The sequence below is a fragment of the Furipterus horrens genome, unplaced genomic scaffold, assembly GCF_987537825.1.
Source record: "Furipterus horrens unplaced genomic scaffold, mFurHor1.1.pri manual_scaffold_7, whole genome shotgun sequence".
NCBI classification, from domain to species: Eukaryota; Metazoa; Chordata; class Mammalia; order Chiroptera; family Furipteridae; genus Furipterus; species Furipterus horrens.
In genome coordinates, this window is record NW_028327177.1 from 71,099,928 (window position 1) to 71,116,458 (window position 16,531).

At 38.3% G+C, this 16,531-nt stretch overlaps 1 protein-coding gene and 1 pseudogene across 1 annotated transcript in view; one reads left to right on the forward strand and one right to left on the reverse strand.

The window, feature by feature from the left end:
- CNBD1 (cyclic nucleotide binding domain containing 1) overlaps positions 1–16,531 on the forward strand; it is a 396,422-nt gene that overhangs the window by 84,836 nt on the left and 295,055 nt on the right.
- On the reverse strand, positions 5,537–7,706 carry LOC150004629 (centromere protein I pseudogene; annotated as a pseudogene).

Consider the following 16,531-nt stretch of genomic DNA (forward strand, 5'->3'; position numbering starts at 1 on the left):
TTATGGTGTCACAGCTTACATTTAAGTCTTTGATCTATTTTGAGTTTATCCTTGTGTGTGGTGTAAGTTGGTGGTCTAGTTTCATTTTTTTGCATGTCCCTGTCCAGTTCTGCCAGCACCATTTGTTGAAAAGAGTCTTCTACTCCATTTTATATTCCTTCCCCGTCTATCAAATATTAATTGACTGTATAGTCCCGGATTTATTTCTGGACTCTCTGTTTTGTTCCATTGCTCTATATGTCTGTTTTTATGCCACTACCAGACTGTTTTGATCACAGTGCCCTTGTAGTATTGTTTGATGTCTAGTATTGTGATTCCTCCTGTTGTGTTCTTCTGTTTCATGATTGCTTTTGTTATTCGGGGTCTTTTTTGGTTCCATATGAATCTTTGAAGTATTTTTTCAGAGTCTGTGAAATGTGTCATTGGTATTTGAATCTGTAAATAGCTTTGGGTAGTATGGCCATTTTGATGATGTTGATTCTTCCCATACAAGAACATGGTATTTGCTTTCATTTATTTGTATCTTCCTTCATTTCTTTATTCAGTGTTCCATAATTTTCATAGTACAGGTCTTTTATCTCATTGGTTAAGTTTATTCCTAGGTACTTTATTTTTCTTATTACTATAGTAAATGATATTTTCTTTTTTGTTTCTGTCTCTATATTTTATTGTTGATGTACAGAAATGCCTTAGATTTCTGTATACTTATTTTGTAGCCTGCTATTTTGCCATACTCACTTATTATATCAAGTAGTTTTTTAGTGTAGTCTATAGGGTTTTCTAGGTATAGTATCATGTCATCTGCAAATAGTGATAGTTTTACTTCCTCTTTCCCAATTTAGATGCCTTTTATTTTTCTATCTTGTCTGATTGCTGTGGCCAGGACTTCCAACACTATGTTGAATAGGAGTGGTGAGAGTGGACATCCTTGTCTTGTTCCTGATTTCAGGGGGAATGCCTTCAGTTTTTGTCCATTGAGTATAATGTTGGCTTTGGCTTGTCATATATAGCCTTAATTATGTTAAGGTATGCTCCCTCTATTTCTATTTTGCTGAGTGTTTTCATCATAAATGGGTGTTGTTCTTTATCAAATTCTTTTTCTGCATCTATTGATATAATCGTAATTTTTGTCTTTCATTTTGTTTAGGTGATGTATTATATTTATTGATTTGCGAATATTAAACCATCCTTGCATCCCTGGGATGAATTCCACTTGATCATGGTGTATGATCTTTTTGATGTATTGTTGGATCCTGTTTGACAAAATTTTATTGAGGATTTTAGCATCTATGTTCATCAGTGATATTGGCCTGTAGTTTTCTTTCTTTGCTGTGTCCTGACCTGGTTTTGGGATTAGGGTAATACCGGCTTCGTAGAAAGAGTTTGGGATTTTTCCCTCTTCTTGGATTTTCTGGAATAGTTTGAGGAGGGTAGGAGTTAGTTCTTCCCTAAATGTTTTGCATAATTCGCCTGTGAAGCCATCCGGTCCAGGGATTTTGTGTGCAGGGAGATTTTTGATTACTGTTTCAATTTCCTTCTTTGTTATTGGTCTGTTGAGACTTTCTACTTCTTCTTGATTCAGTTTTGGAAGGTTATATGTTTCTAGAAATCTGTCCATTTCTACTAGGTTGTCAAATTTCTTGCCATATAGTTGTTTGTAGTAATTTCTTATAATTGTTTGTATTTCTGAGGTATCAGTCGTGATTTCTCCTCTTTTATTTCTGATTTTGTTTATTTGGGTCTTCTCTCTTTTTTTCTTAATGAGCCGGGCTAGAGGCTCGTCAATTTTGTTTATTTTTTCAAAGAACCAGCTCCTAGTTTTGTTGATTTTTTGGATTGTTCATTTCCTTTCTATGTCGTTTAATTCTGCTTTGATCTTGATGATTTCCTTTCTTCTTTTTGCTCTAGGCTTTGTTTGTTGTTGCTGTTCTAGTTCTTGTAGCTTTATGGTTAGGTTTTTTATTTGAGATTCTTCTATCCTTTTCAGATATGCCTGTATCGCTATGAACTTCCCTCTTAGGACTGCTTTTGCTGTGTCCCATAAGTTTTGGGCCGTTGTGTGTTCATTGTCATTAGTTTTTAGAAATTTCTTGATTTCCTCTTTGATGTCATTGTTAACCCATTCATTATTTAAGAGCATGTTATTCATTCTCCATGAGTTTGGGTGTCTTTGATTTTTTTCCCTGAGGTTGATTTCTAGTTTTAAGGCATTGTGGTCTGAAAAGATGCTTGATATGATTTCAATTTTCTTGAATTTGTTGAGGTTTGTTTTGTGTCCTATTATGTGGTCTGTCTTTGAAAATGTCCTATGTGCCTTTGAAAAGAATGTATATTTTGCTTCTTTGGGGTGAAAAATTCTATATATATCAGTTAAGTCCATGTGGTTTAGTGTGTTGTTCAATGCCTGTATATCCCTGGTGTTTCTTTCCTTTGATGATCTGTCTATTGTTGATAATGGAGTGTTGAAGTCCCCTACTATGAGTGTGTTGTTGTTAATATCCTTCTTGTGGTCTTCTAGTATTTTCTTTATGTATTTGGGTGCTCCTATATTGGGTGCATATATGTTTATCAGTGTTATATCTTCTTGATGAATCGTTCCTTTAAGTATTATGAAATGTCCTTCTTTGTCTCTTTTTATTGCCCTTGCTTTGAAATCCATTTTGTCTGATATGAGGACTGCTACCCCAGCTTTTTTTTCAGGTCCATTTGCTTGAAATATTTTTTGATATCCCTTTACTTTCAGTCTATGTAAATCTTTTGTTTTGAGATGTGTTTCTTGTAGACAGCAAATATGTGGGTCCTGTTTTCTTATCCATTCTGTTACCCTATGTCTTTTAATGGGAGCATTTAATCCATTTACATTTAACGTTATTACTGACATGTATTTATTCATTTCCCTTTTGTACCTCTGTTCCTCTACTCTTTTTTTGTTTTTTCTCTTCCTTTTTCTTAGAATATTCCCTTTAGCATCTCTTGCAATGCTGGTTTGGTGGAGATGTATTCTTTCAGTCTTCCTTTGTCTGGGAAACTCCTTATTTCACCTTCTATTTTGAATGAGAGCCTTGCTGGGTAGAGTATTCTTGGTTGTAGGCCTTTGTTTTTCATTGCTTGAAATATTTTTGACCATTCCCTTCTGGCTTGTAATGTTTCTGTTGAGAAATCGGTCGATAGCCTTATTGGAGCTCCCTCGTAAGTTATTTGCTGTTTTTCTCTTGCTGCTTTTAGGATTCTCTCTTTGTCTTGGAATGTTGCCATTTTAACTATGATGTGCCTTGGAGTGGGTTTTTGGGGGTTCCTCTTTATTGGAACTCTCAGTGCTTCTTGGACTTGCATAACTTTTTCTCTCATCAGGTTCGGAAAATTTTCTGTCACTATTTCTCCTATCAGTTTTTCAATTCCATGCTCCTTTTCTTCTCCTTCTCTTATTCCTATGATCCTTAAATTATTTTTTCTAATGCTATCCTGTAATTCCCTTACATCCTGTTCATATTTTTTCAATCTTTTTTCATTTTGCTGTATCATTTCAGAATTATTACCTACATTATCCTCTAACTCACTAATCTGATCCTCTGCTTCATTTAGTCTGCTTTTGACTGATTCTACTGTGTTTTTCAGTTCAGAGATTGCATTCTTCATTTCTTCCTGGTTCTTGTTGATAGTTTCTATGTCTTTTTTTATGCTGGTGTAGTTCTCTGCAAGTTCCCTGTAATTTTCTTGGAGCTGTTGGTAACTTCCTTGGAGGTTGTCATAGTTGTTTTTGAGGTTTTCGAGCATATTGAGCTTCTTCACCACCATAGTTTTGAATTCCGTGTCTGACATTTGGGCTATGTCTATTCCATCTACCTCTCTTTCTGGGGATTCCTCTTTTCTTTTCATTGAGAGGTTGTTTCTGCCTCTTACCATGTTGGATTCTTCTTGTTTGTTTTTGTTATTTGGATTTGTCTGCTTTCCCTTCCCAACTTTGTGGTATGAGATTTTTTATGGTAGATCTGGGGGTTTCAGTGGTGCAGTCCCTTTGATCTCCTGAGCCTGATGTTCTTGGGGTACTTTTTATATCGTTTGTTTATGCTGTCTGATTATATTTCAGATTTTTTTGTTGTTGTTAGGATATTCCTTCTGGCTTGTTGATTGAGAGTCACTCTAGCCACTTTATCTCGAATTCTTTTGTGGAGATGTCAATTCAGCCTTCTTGTGTCATCTTCTTTTTCTGCGTCCACAGCTAGTCTAATTTGATGGGCCAGAGATTCCTATTCCTTGCAGCAGTGGTGTGTGTGAGGTGGCCGGCAAGGCGCAATGCAAGGCAGCCAAGAGCCCACCTCAGGTCTGCCATGCCGCGCTCCAGGGAAGCAGACCACGCCGTGCTCTGGGGAAGCTGGTGAGGTGTTTTTTTTTTTCACTCAAGCATCAGTGCACGCCCAAAGCGGCTGGGGAACTAAGCTCAGGCCTGCCGCACCAGGATCCTAGAAAGCTGGCCTCGCTGTGCTCTGAGAAAGCCGGCCACACCGCGCTCCGGGAAAGCCCTTAAGGTGTTTTTTGGCTCCAGTGCCGGTGTGCACCCAAGCGGCTGGGGAACTAGCCTCAGGCCTGCAGCACCGTGTTCCAGGAGTTGGTCTTTCATCCCTTAGGGCAGGGCCACAGACACTTGTGCTCAGTAGACGTGAGTGACTATGAGTCGCTGCTGCCCACCGTTCCCACACCTCCTGAGCGGGCATGCGCAGAGCCTGGGCAAGTGCTCTGCGCTCCGGATTCCGGCCTGGTACTTCAGTCTGGTGCCCACTGGGCTGGCCAGGGGCGTTTGTGCACAATCTTCTGCGTGTCCAGTGGGCCCTCCCTGCGCCCGTTGGCTCACTGATTTTATGTCTGTTGGCGTGTGTCCGAAGGGCACCTGGACGCGCAGCCCTGCGCACCTGGGCCAGTGAATGAGGGCACTTCCCTATGCGCGCCTCCGTGAACCAGGGGGAGGGTTGGGGGGGTGGATGAGTGCACCACTGCGCCTGCGCTCCTCAAGAATGGCCTACCACCCCCAAACTTTCCTCCCCTCTCCACCTTCTACTAGAGAAAAATATAAAGGAGAATTATGTTCTCACTTGCTGGGCAGCATGCTGTCTGCTGTCCTTCAGCGCCAATGCCACTTGGTCGAGTCCGGTCTCTGCCAGTGGGCAGAGATCCGCTCTCCTTCCAACACCTCTCCTGGGTAGCCTGTGGTTGCCAAAAAGCCTTTGTGTACTTCCAGCCACAGCTCCGGCAGCCGGCCCAGTCAGGAATCCCGTTTCGTCCCCTTTTTCTCCACTATCCTCACTAAACAGCTTGTTCCCAGATGGGTTTTCTCTAATCCAGCAGTGCCTTGGCTTGACTCCTGCCAGTGTCCAGCTGCTCACTGAGATGTTCTGTCTGCAGTTAGTCCAAACTACAGATGGGTCTCGGGAGCCTAAAACCTCAGCCTCTCCTCACTCCTCCGCCATCTTCGCCCCTTGCTTGGCTTGTTTCTGTCAGCATGCATTTCACATTGATCATAGATAGGGTTTTTACTGTCTGATCAGGGGACAGAAGAATGACAAATACTGCTTTGTATGAAAAGTTTCAAGCCTTGTAAGCCTTCTGAAAATAAATAGTCTAAATACCTGTTCCATTTCTTCTGGCCATTCCTTTAGGAAAAAGGAAATAGCATAACTCAATAGAGCAGGGTGATGGACTAAATTTAAACTGATTTTATATTTTGCTACTCCAATTTTTTTAAAGACTTCAGAGACAAAATATGATTTTTTCTGGAAGGGTTTGGATGTCCATAGGTAACAAACCTATGACAGGTCTTGCTGCTGAATTTGAACTCTGATTTTGTCTTTAGTGCCAGCTCATTTTTCTTTGTAGCTGTCAAATCATTACGGTATCTGTGCATAATATAACAGAGCTGGTTCAGGATACTTGAATCCACACTAAGGAGTGTGAGATAGAAGATCACAGGAGGAAACAACACACTAATGGAATGTTATAATTTATATATATGTCACACACCTTCTTATAAAAATCCAAAGCGAAGTGCAGCAAGAAATTACTGTTGCTTTCCAAGCACATTGCATTAGTGGACAGCCACCCTACATAGAGAATTAGTTCAAATACAGACTTCATGGATCCACTGAAAGTTGTTTCTAGAGAACTGTCCATCACAGTTTTCATGTGGATGTCCATAGAAAGCCACAATAACTAATTCGGCAGTAGCTCTTTAAGGTTATCAAGAACACTACACTTGAAATAAATGATTGATGTAAAGAAGAGCTGTGCCAGATGGTCAAAAATATATGGTTTAACCTCAGAGAAGCTAGTAAAAGGAATTCAGCTCACAAGTTGAAGGAACTGTGATTGACAACAGAAGCCATCCCAGAGAGAAAGGCTCTTATACAGAAATGCTTCACAGGAATAAAACCCCTCTTGTAAGAAACACTCTGCCTTGATGATAATGTCCAGGAAGCTGGTAAATTCTTTTTTACATTCATAATTATTCACCTTGTACCAAATACATTCTTCTTGTAATGTTTGATTCAACCAATGATACAGCCTCAATAAGACTGATTCATCTCTGATACAGTTAATATAGTGAAGTAGCAAAGAATTGTTCAGCACTGCACTCATCTGAGAAGCTGGCTCTAAGCAATGAATGTTTTTGGGGGGAGCTTTTAAGCTGTCCTACTGGAAATGGTCTATTGCTACTAAGATCTTCAGAAAGACACATTCCTTTTTTTCCCATAGTCTTTACTGTGGCCACTGGAATTTAGCACTGGTATAAGTGAGTGAAAATTCTATTTTCTTTTCCTGGGACAGACTTTGGTTGGACCTAACATCAGCTTTAAAGGTTCTGGAGGAGGTCCCTGATTCCTTTGCCTCACAGCAACTAGAGCCATCTTCCATAGATTCTCTGAATTCTCAAAACAGATCTTCTTTACCGGCAAAGAAACAGACATCAAAGTGGGAACAAAGAACTTATAGAGTGACAACAAAGCATGAAGATAAGGCTGTATTCCCATTTTTGCCTGAAGATTAAGCCGTTTCCTCACATAAAATAGTTTCACATTCTCTTTTTTGGTAAGTAAATATAAGGAATGGCAGACATAAGGGCACGCTGCATCATCTTGCAATGAAGCAAAAAAGAAGCCATAGAGCAAGTTAAATTTCTCCTTGTGGTCAGTGTAGTCAAACACTGCAACCAGCCAATTATAAAAAAGTATCTTGGTGCTACTACAACACTTGCCAACACAAAGCCAGGAGACCACATTAACCACAGAATCTTCTGATATTAGAGTTACTGGAATCATGTATCTCAATATCAAAGAGTTTACAGCACTCCAAAATTTGCCACTGAGTGCCACATTTAATAGACTGTAAATCCCTTCTGGAGCTAACCCATTCTTTCAAGCCACACTTTCCACAGTTTTCAGGTGTTTTTCAAAGGTTTTATCTTTACTCCGTGAAGTTTTAATGGGACCTTTCTCAAAGTATCTCACTGTTACTTGCAGAGCATCTTCTCCTTGCTCATTAGCGTCAGCATGTTCAGAACATTCCACCAGACTATTTTGTCCATGTTTCAAGATGCTGTTTGAGTTGCTTTGGTCCTCCTTCAATTTTCAGGCCAAGAGATTACTGTTATAACTATTACTATGTCATGAAGTTCTCTTTGATGTCTGAGAGTTCTTAACTCTCTTTTGAGGTGACATTACTGCAACATGCTCCAATGCATTCTTCTGTCCCTGAAACTCCAGAGTCAAAAGATCCCCTCCAAGATTCAAATAATCAACCCCACTTTTCTTACTGGCCATCAGGTGGATGCTGTTCTCTGGTCCTGGTGGCCACCTCCAGTTCTCTGCTCTGCAACCCTCTCCACAGGCAGTCCCAACATGGCTGGTTGCTTTTTCAAGAGGGAGAGTCTCTATCCCTCCAATCTTCTAAGATTACGTTTTTAAAAAAGTAACAGAATCAGGTGTGTGCTTCTTATCTCTCTTTGGGTCACACTCACAACTTTCTCCCTTATCCTTCCCCTAGGTTCATTACCACTGTCTCTCTTTCTCATAAGCTCCAAAGGCCCTTCTTTTGCCTCTGTCACTCATTTCCTGAGCCCATGCAACCCAGCTGGCTCATTTCTTCCCTGGCTCACTTCTACCTGCATATTTATTACATCTAGCTTCACAACCCCATGTTCAACTCTTTTCTCTACTTTATGCTACACATTAAATCAGTCATCAAGTTCTGTGATCTCTCAGCCCACAGTGTTCCTCCTGTTCCTACCAATGTCAGCCTTGTTCAGACACTGGATTGCAATGACAACTTCTTAACCAGTCTGCAGGCTTGCACCCTCCACTCTATGCGGAGCGCGACCTCCTTTGACATATTCTATTAATTAGGAGTAAGTCACATGTTCCAGGCACACATACATGAGGACACAGGTATAACACCATGGACAGAGATCATGAGGGCCATCTTAGAATGCTACCTATCATATACTTGTTTTATAGTAAGTTCTATGATTTTCTCCAAACATTTATTTGCAAATAGATTAAGGTCACCTCCTCAAAGAGGTCTTTCTGAATAACATGCCCAAGCTAGCCCCTACTCCTGCTGTCCTTCTCTAGCCCATATCCTTCTTTATTTTCTTCATAGTGTTTACCACAGCTTCAGACTATACTGCTCTTTTATTTGTACATTTTATTGCCTGCAACCTCCCTAAAAAATACCTCTTTTCTATATTTAAGTATTTTAAAATAAATCTGTGGTTCTTCTACTCTAAAACAATAAATTATTTTAATTAGGAACCACAATAATTTACCATATAGAAGTTAATAATAGAGAGGATACTTTCAAACAAAATACAACATTTTAGCATATCTCAATAGATTTTATTATTAAATAAAAGTATTAAAACTAAGTTAATGAAACATGTAACTCAATAATTAAGACTAAGAACTACAAAGTATTTTAAAATCACATGTTAAGAATTAAAACAAAAAGACCACATTTTGAAATATAGTAGTCCCTCTCTATATCAGCCTATATCATGGCCTCACTGTATCACAGAATTTCTTAAAATATTATACTTAGTTATTTATCGTGGATTTTTTCACTATATTGCAGGATTTTGTGGTACTATATATATATGTTGTTAAAGTTACATAAGTTTAAGAGCATAGAATATGTTTAAGGACATAAGTAGTGTTTATAAAATTGTGGAAAAGGTTGTAAGGGAGTGGGGAAGGTTTATAAGTGTGTGAGAAGGGTTAATAAAGCCTTAAAATATATATAAATACTAAAATAAATGTAAGGTTTCCACTTCGCAGATTTTCACCTATTGTGAAGGGGTCTAGAATGTAATATGCACGATAAGTGAGGGAATTTGTACTAAAAAAAAAAAGAAACAGAAGTGAGAAACAAAGTCAAGAGTAGTTTCTTAGAAAAAGACAATAAAACAGATAAGCCTCTGGCAAATCTGACTTAAAGAGAAAAACAAAACAAAACAAAAAAACAGAAAGGGCCTAGCTGAGGGCTCAGTTGGTTGGAGAATGGTCCTGTATATCAAAAGGTTGTAGATTTGATCTCCAGTCAGGGCATATACCTAGGTTGCAGGTTCAATCCCTGGTTGGGGCCAATTAATGTTTTGCCCTCTCTCTCTTTCCCTTCCCCTCTCCTAAAAAAAATCAATAAACATGTTCTCATTTTAAAAATCTGGAAGAATTCAAGAATATCCAAATATAGGAGGGAAAAGATAGTGGTGGAGTAAGTAGCAGCCTTGTCTGCTTGCTTCCATTGTGGACCAAACTTGGAGTATAGACACTGTGCAGGGAGTGAGTGAGAGCAGCTTTCAGATAGGGCAAACAGGGAGGAGAGTGGGAATAGGGCAAGAACCATGGCCCCTACTTTCTAAGTGGAGTCACCATGCTTTCTAGCCCAGTGCCTCCAGCCACACAACATAGGGTCAGCCACAGACTGGCTCATTAGCCGGGATATACCAGGGTGAAGAGAGAAGGCCAGGGTGCTATGGAGGCCTGGAAACTATGCTCCCACCATAGGCACCCTTTCCAGTGACATCCAGGAGGGATTCAGTGAGAAACTTTGGAAGAAATTGTCAGAGGTGAGGGAAAACAGAAGCCAGACCTAACTGTGAGAGACTGTGAATTTTGGAGGGGGATTGAGGAGAGCAGAGAGATCAAGGCCCACAGGGACTAGTGCTGAAGCATGGGGGACAAACTGAGACTTTTAGAAGAAAAGCTGAGGCAGGGCCAAGACTCAGCAGGTCAGCCCAGGCTTGCAGGCCTGCCTGCAATGACTCTACTAAACAATAACGCAGACAAGTGCTACAATGAGGGGCCCTCACAGAGGAAAGCTGAGGTGGAGCCAAGACTTTGCAGGGACTCCTGGGCTTGCAGGCCTGCATGTAGGAACAACAGCTCTGCTAAACAAAAAACACAGACTGGTGCTGAAGTTTGGAAGCCATACAGAGATTTTTTTTTGAAAGAAGAGCTGAAACAAGACCTAAGACTTGGCAAGGACTCTGGACATGCATGCCAGCTCACCGGCATAGCAGCACTGCTAAACAAAAACGAAGATGTCTAGAGGGTACTACAGGACCAGTGGGTGGGACCCAACCCAGTGTGACTCACAGTGGAGAGATGTGCTAAGGGAAAAGGTCGGCAGACCCATGGGCAAGAGAACAGCAGCCTGAGGTTCCAGCTAGGTCTCCTCACAGACAGACAGCCAAAAAGGAAGATATAAAACCCATGGAACATTGAAAAGGGGCAGATCAAGAAAGAGAAGAAGCAGTAGAAACCAGATATTAATGAGATGAATTCTACCACAGTATTCTTCATGATTTATTTTTTTGTCCTCCCAGTTAATGAATTTTAAGTCACTAGTTGTTATAGTTTATTCCAAATATCATCTTTTGTTCCTCCTTCCTATTAGTCCATTTCAACATCCGATTTCCTCTTCTTAATTGTTTTAGATTCTATCTTCTCTCTTATTACAACTAGAATCAATTCTGCACTCATACTATTTTTTCCCTTTACATCCTTTCAAAACCATTTTTTTTGTCATTAGTCACTGCAATTCTTCTTCCTATTCATAAAATAAACATATTCTCTCTCCACCTTGATGCATTTGTTGTGATATGGTGATAGAAGTGGCATTACTGCAATTTATTCATAGATATTCACTATTTCAGTATTTCAAATACCAAACCCTATAGTACCCCTCTCTTACCCAATTAAGATCTTCATCCAGCCATTTCCTTCTTTCAGCATAAATTTAAAACTTTTTCCCTCCCTTAGCCAGGTTTTCATTTCTCATTCTTAATATATCAACCCCTTTATTCATCTCAAATTCACTTCCATTTCTTTTAGAAATATTTTAAGTTTTTTTTTCTTTCCCCCCCTCTTATTCCCATCCTACCTACATCAATCATAACCCAAAGGTTGACCATTGCACTGGGAGAAACTTTTTCTTTAATTTGTTTCCTACTTTTTCTTCCTCCTCTTCTCCTCTGTTATTTTTTGTTTTGTTTTGTTTATCTTCACTTTCACACTAAATATATATTCTGTAATTTCTATTTAAACCTAATACTATATGCTTCCCCCCTCTTACTTTATTATGATTTCTTCCTCCATTTTTTTTCACATATAATGTAAATTATACTTACTGTCTTGAATTGCCTTTTCTCTTTCATTAGTATTATTGCTCTTTACCCTGCCCTCTCAAAAGTCATTTTTCTTTCAGTTAGTCACCTCTTATGTGTTTTTCCTTTAGCATAATAGTTTTAATATCTTTACATATATATTAATACTGGTTCACTTGTTGTTGATAGTGTGATAGTGGTTGTGGGATATTTTTCAGGATGTAGGTTTCTTGCATGGGTTATGTGTTTATGTTTCAACAGCATCTCGACAAAACATTTAAGGCATTTTGGGTAGAGTGACTCTCAAGCAACTAGCCAGAGGGAAAGCTCCACTAAAGAGCAACACAACAACAAACAAAGCCTAAATACAACCAGATAGCACAAATAAATGGCATAAAGGGCATCCCAAGAGCATCAAGCTCAGGAGATCAAAGATATGGCACACTGAATTGCACAGGTCTCCAAATACAGAGGGTCACACCACAAAAGCAGAAAATCAAAGCAGATCAATCTAAGAAACAAATACAAAAAAGAAGAATAACCTAAAATGGAGAGGCAAAGAAATAATCCCCCAATGAAAAGAAAAGAGGAATCCTCAGAAAGAGTGCTAGATGAAACAGAGGCAAAAAAAAAAAAAAAAAATAGAACAACTATCAGACATGGAATTCAAAAGAATGGTTATAAGGAAGCTCAATGAATTTGACAAACTCCGAGAAAAACTACAATAAATTCCAGGGGAATTACAGACAACCCCAGGGAAACTAAAAAGAACTCTAGGGAAGCTACAAGGAACTTACTGAGGAGTACACCAGTGTTAAAAAATATATAGAAGGTCCTGGCTGCTGTAGCTCAATGGATTAAGCATCGGGCTGTGAGCCAAGTGTCACTGGTTCGATTCCCAGTCAGGGTACATGACTAGATTGCATGTCAGGTCCCCAGTTGGGGGCGCAAGTGAGAGGCAACCACACAGTAATGTTTCTCTCCATCTCTTTCTCCTTTCCCCTCTCTCTAAAAATAAAATAAAATAAACAAACAAACAAACAAATAAATACATAAAAAAATTTTAAAGGATATAGAAAATACCAATAAGAACCAGGAGGAAATGAAGAATACAGTGTCTGAATTGAAGAACACAGTAGAAGTAATAAAAAGCAGGCTAGATGGAGCATAGGATTGGATCAGCAAACTGGAAGCCAACATAGAAAAAAATTTTCCAGTCAGTGCAACAAAACAAAAAACAATTGAAAAAATAATGAAGAGGTTTTAAAAGAGCTGCAGAACAACATGAAACATAGTAAAATCCTTATATTAGGGACACTAGAAGTAGAAGAAGAGGAGCAAGGGATAGAAAACCTGTTTGAAAAATAATGACAGAAACCATCCCTAACTTGATAAGAGAAAAAGTCATGCAAATCCAGGAAGCAGAGAGAGTCCAAATGAAGATGAACCCAAAGAGGCTTACTCTCAGAAACACTGTAATTAAAATGGCAACATACAAAGACAGAGAGAGAATCCTAAAATCAGCAAAAGAGAAACAGCTAATAACATACATGGGAGCTCCAATAAGACTATCAGATGATTTCTCAACAGAAACACTAAAATCCTGAAGGGAATAACAAAAAACATTGCAGGCAATGAAAAGTAAAGTCCTACAACCACTACTATGCTGCCCAGCAAGCTCTCATTCAAAATGGAAGGTGCAATAAAGAGTTTCCCAGACAAAAGAAGGCTAAAAGAATACATTTCCACAAAACTAGCATTGTAAGAGATGTGAAAGAGACTGGTTGAATAACATGAAGAAAAATAGATAGAGCAAGAGAGAAGGACATAGATAAAAAGGGAAAAAATCAAAATGAATAAGTACATATCAATAATAACCTATGACAGAAGCTCACACCATGAAGACAAGAAGTCAAAGCAGATCAATCTAAGAAGCAGAAACAAAGAAAAAGAGTCACCTAAAATGAGGAGACAAAGAAACAACTCACAAGCAAAAGGAAATGAGGACTCCCCAGGAGCTTGCTAAATGAAATACAGGTAAGCAAACTATCAGACATGAAATTCAAAATAATGGTTATAAGGAAGCTCAATTAGCTTATATGGGTCAGAGAAAGCTACAAAAAAGCGCAGGGAAGCTACACGGAACTTACTGAAAACTACACCAGTATTAAAAAGGACACAGAAACTATCAATAAAAGCCATCAAGAAAAGAAGAACACAATGTCTGAATTGAATAACACAGTAGAAGGAATCAAAAGCAGGTTAGATGAAGCAGAGGATTGGATCAGTAAGCTGGAATCCAAAGTAGAAAAACAAATTTCAGACAGTTCAACAAAACAAAAAAAGACTGAAAAAAAATGAAGAGGGTTTAAGAGAGCTGCAGAACAACATGAAACATAATAATAGCCATATCATAGGGATATCAGAAGAAGAAGAAAAGAAATGGATAGAAAACCTGTTTGAGAAAATAATGACAAAAAATTTCCCTGACTTGAGGACAGAAAACCATGAAGAACAGAGTGTCCCAATCAAGATGAACACAAAGAGGCCCACTCTAAGGCACATCATAATTAAGATGGCAACATTCAAAGACAAAGAGAATATGCTAAAGGCAACAAGAGAGAAACAGCTAATAACAACAACAACAAAAAAGCTCTGATAAGGCTATCACCTGATTTTTCAAAAGAAACACTACAATCCAGAAGTGAATGGTGAAAAAATATTTCAAGTGATGAAAAAACAAAGGCCTACAACCAAGAATTCTCTACCCTGCAAGGCTCTCATTCAAAATGGAAGGCGAATTAAGGAGTTTCCCAGACAAAAGAAGTTTAAAAGAATATATCTCTATCAAACAGCTTTGCAAGAGGCGCTAAAGGGAGTGCTTTAAGAAGATAAATACAGAGAAAAACACAGGTACAAAGGGAAAAAAATCACAATGAGTAAACACATCAATAATAGTCTTAAATGCAAATGAAATAAATGCTCCAATAAAAAGGCATAAAGTAGACCCTGGCTGGTGTGGCTCAGTAAATTGTGTGTCGGCCTGCGAACCAAGTGTTGCTGGTTCAATTCCCAGTCAGGGCACATTACTAGGTTGCATGTTAGGTCCCCAACTGGGGGCGTGAGTGAGAGGCAACCACAAAGTGATGTTTCTCTTCCTCTCTTTTTCCTTTTCCCTCTCTAAAAATAAACAAACAAACAAACAAATGATTAAAAGAAGGCATAAAGTAGCTGAATTTATCATAAAATGTGATCCACATATATGCTGTGTACAAGAAACCCACCTGAGAACAAAAGATCTACACAGACTGAAAGTGAAAGGATGGAAACAAGTATTCCAGGCAAATGGACACACACACACACACACAAAAAAAAAAAAAACAAAAAAAAAAAACAGGGGTAGTGATACTTATATCGGACAATATAGATTTCACAACAAAGGCCATAAAAAGAAACAAAGAAGGACACTTCATAATACTTAAGGGAACGAACCATCAAGAAGATATAATCCATATAAACATATATGCACCCAACAAAGGAGCACCCAAATATTTTAGAAAACACATGGAGGACTTCTAAAAGGATGTCAACATCAACACTCTTATAGTAGAAAACTTTAACACTCCATTGTCTACAATGGACAGATCTTCAAAGAAAAGAAACACCCAAGGATATAGAGGTATTAAACAGCATTCTAGATCAAATGAACTTAATTGATATATACAGAACTTTTCACACCAAGAAGCTAAATATACATTCTTTTCAAAAACACATGAAATATTTTCAAAGATAGACCACATGGTAGGACACAAAACAAGCTTCAACAAGTTCAAGAAAACTGATATTATATCAAGTATTTTCTCAGACCACAATGGCTTGAAAGTTGAAACCAACATCAAGGAGAAAACTCAAAACATTCAAATTCATGGAGAATGAATAACGTGCTATTAAAAAATAACAAATGGCTTAAAATTAGATCAAGGAATAAATAAAAAATTCCTGGAAACAGATGATAATGAACACACAACACTCCAAAACCTATGGGACACAGTGAAAGAAGTCCTCTGAGGGAAGTTCATAGTAATACTGGCCCAAATAAAAGAATAGAAGAATCTCAAAAAAAAACCAACCTAAGTTTACAGTTACAGGAACTCGAGGAAGAACAATGAAAAATCCCAGAAGGCATAAAAGAAAGGAAATAATCAAGATTCCAGAAGTATTAAATGACAGAGACTAAACTAAGTATCCAAAAGATCACTAAAACCAGAGCCTGGTTCTTTGAAAAGATAAACAAACAAAATTGACAAGCCTTTAATTAGATTCAGCAAGATAAAAAGACTGAGTATCCAAAATAAATAAAATCAGAAATAAAAGAGGAGATATCACAACCGATACCACAGAAATGCAAAGAATTGAAGAAATTACTACAAAAAACTGTATGATTAAAAATTTGACAACCTTTGGGAAACAAACAAATTTTTGGAAACATAATCGTCCAAAACTGAATCAAGAAGAAGCAGAAAGCCTGAGCAGACCAATAACAACTAGTGAAATTGAAGCAGTAATAAAAAAAATCTGGCACATAAAAGCCACGGACTTGATGGCCTTACAGGATAATTTTACCAAACATTAAGGGAGGAACTAACTCATATTCTTCTCAAACTATTTTAAAAATCCAAGAAGAGGCAAGACTCCCAAACTCTTTCTATGAGGCTAGTATTATCTCATTTCAAAATCCAGGTCAGGGCACAACAAAGAAAGAAAACTATAGGCCAATATCGCTGATAAACATAGATGCTAAAATCCTCAACAAAATATTGGCAAACAGGATCCAGCAACACCTTAGGAAGATCATACACCATGCTCAAGTGGGATTCATCC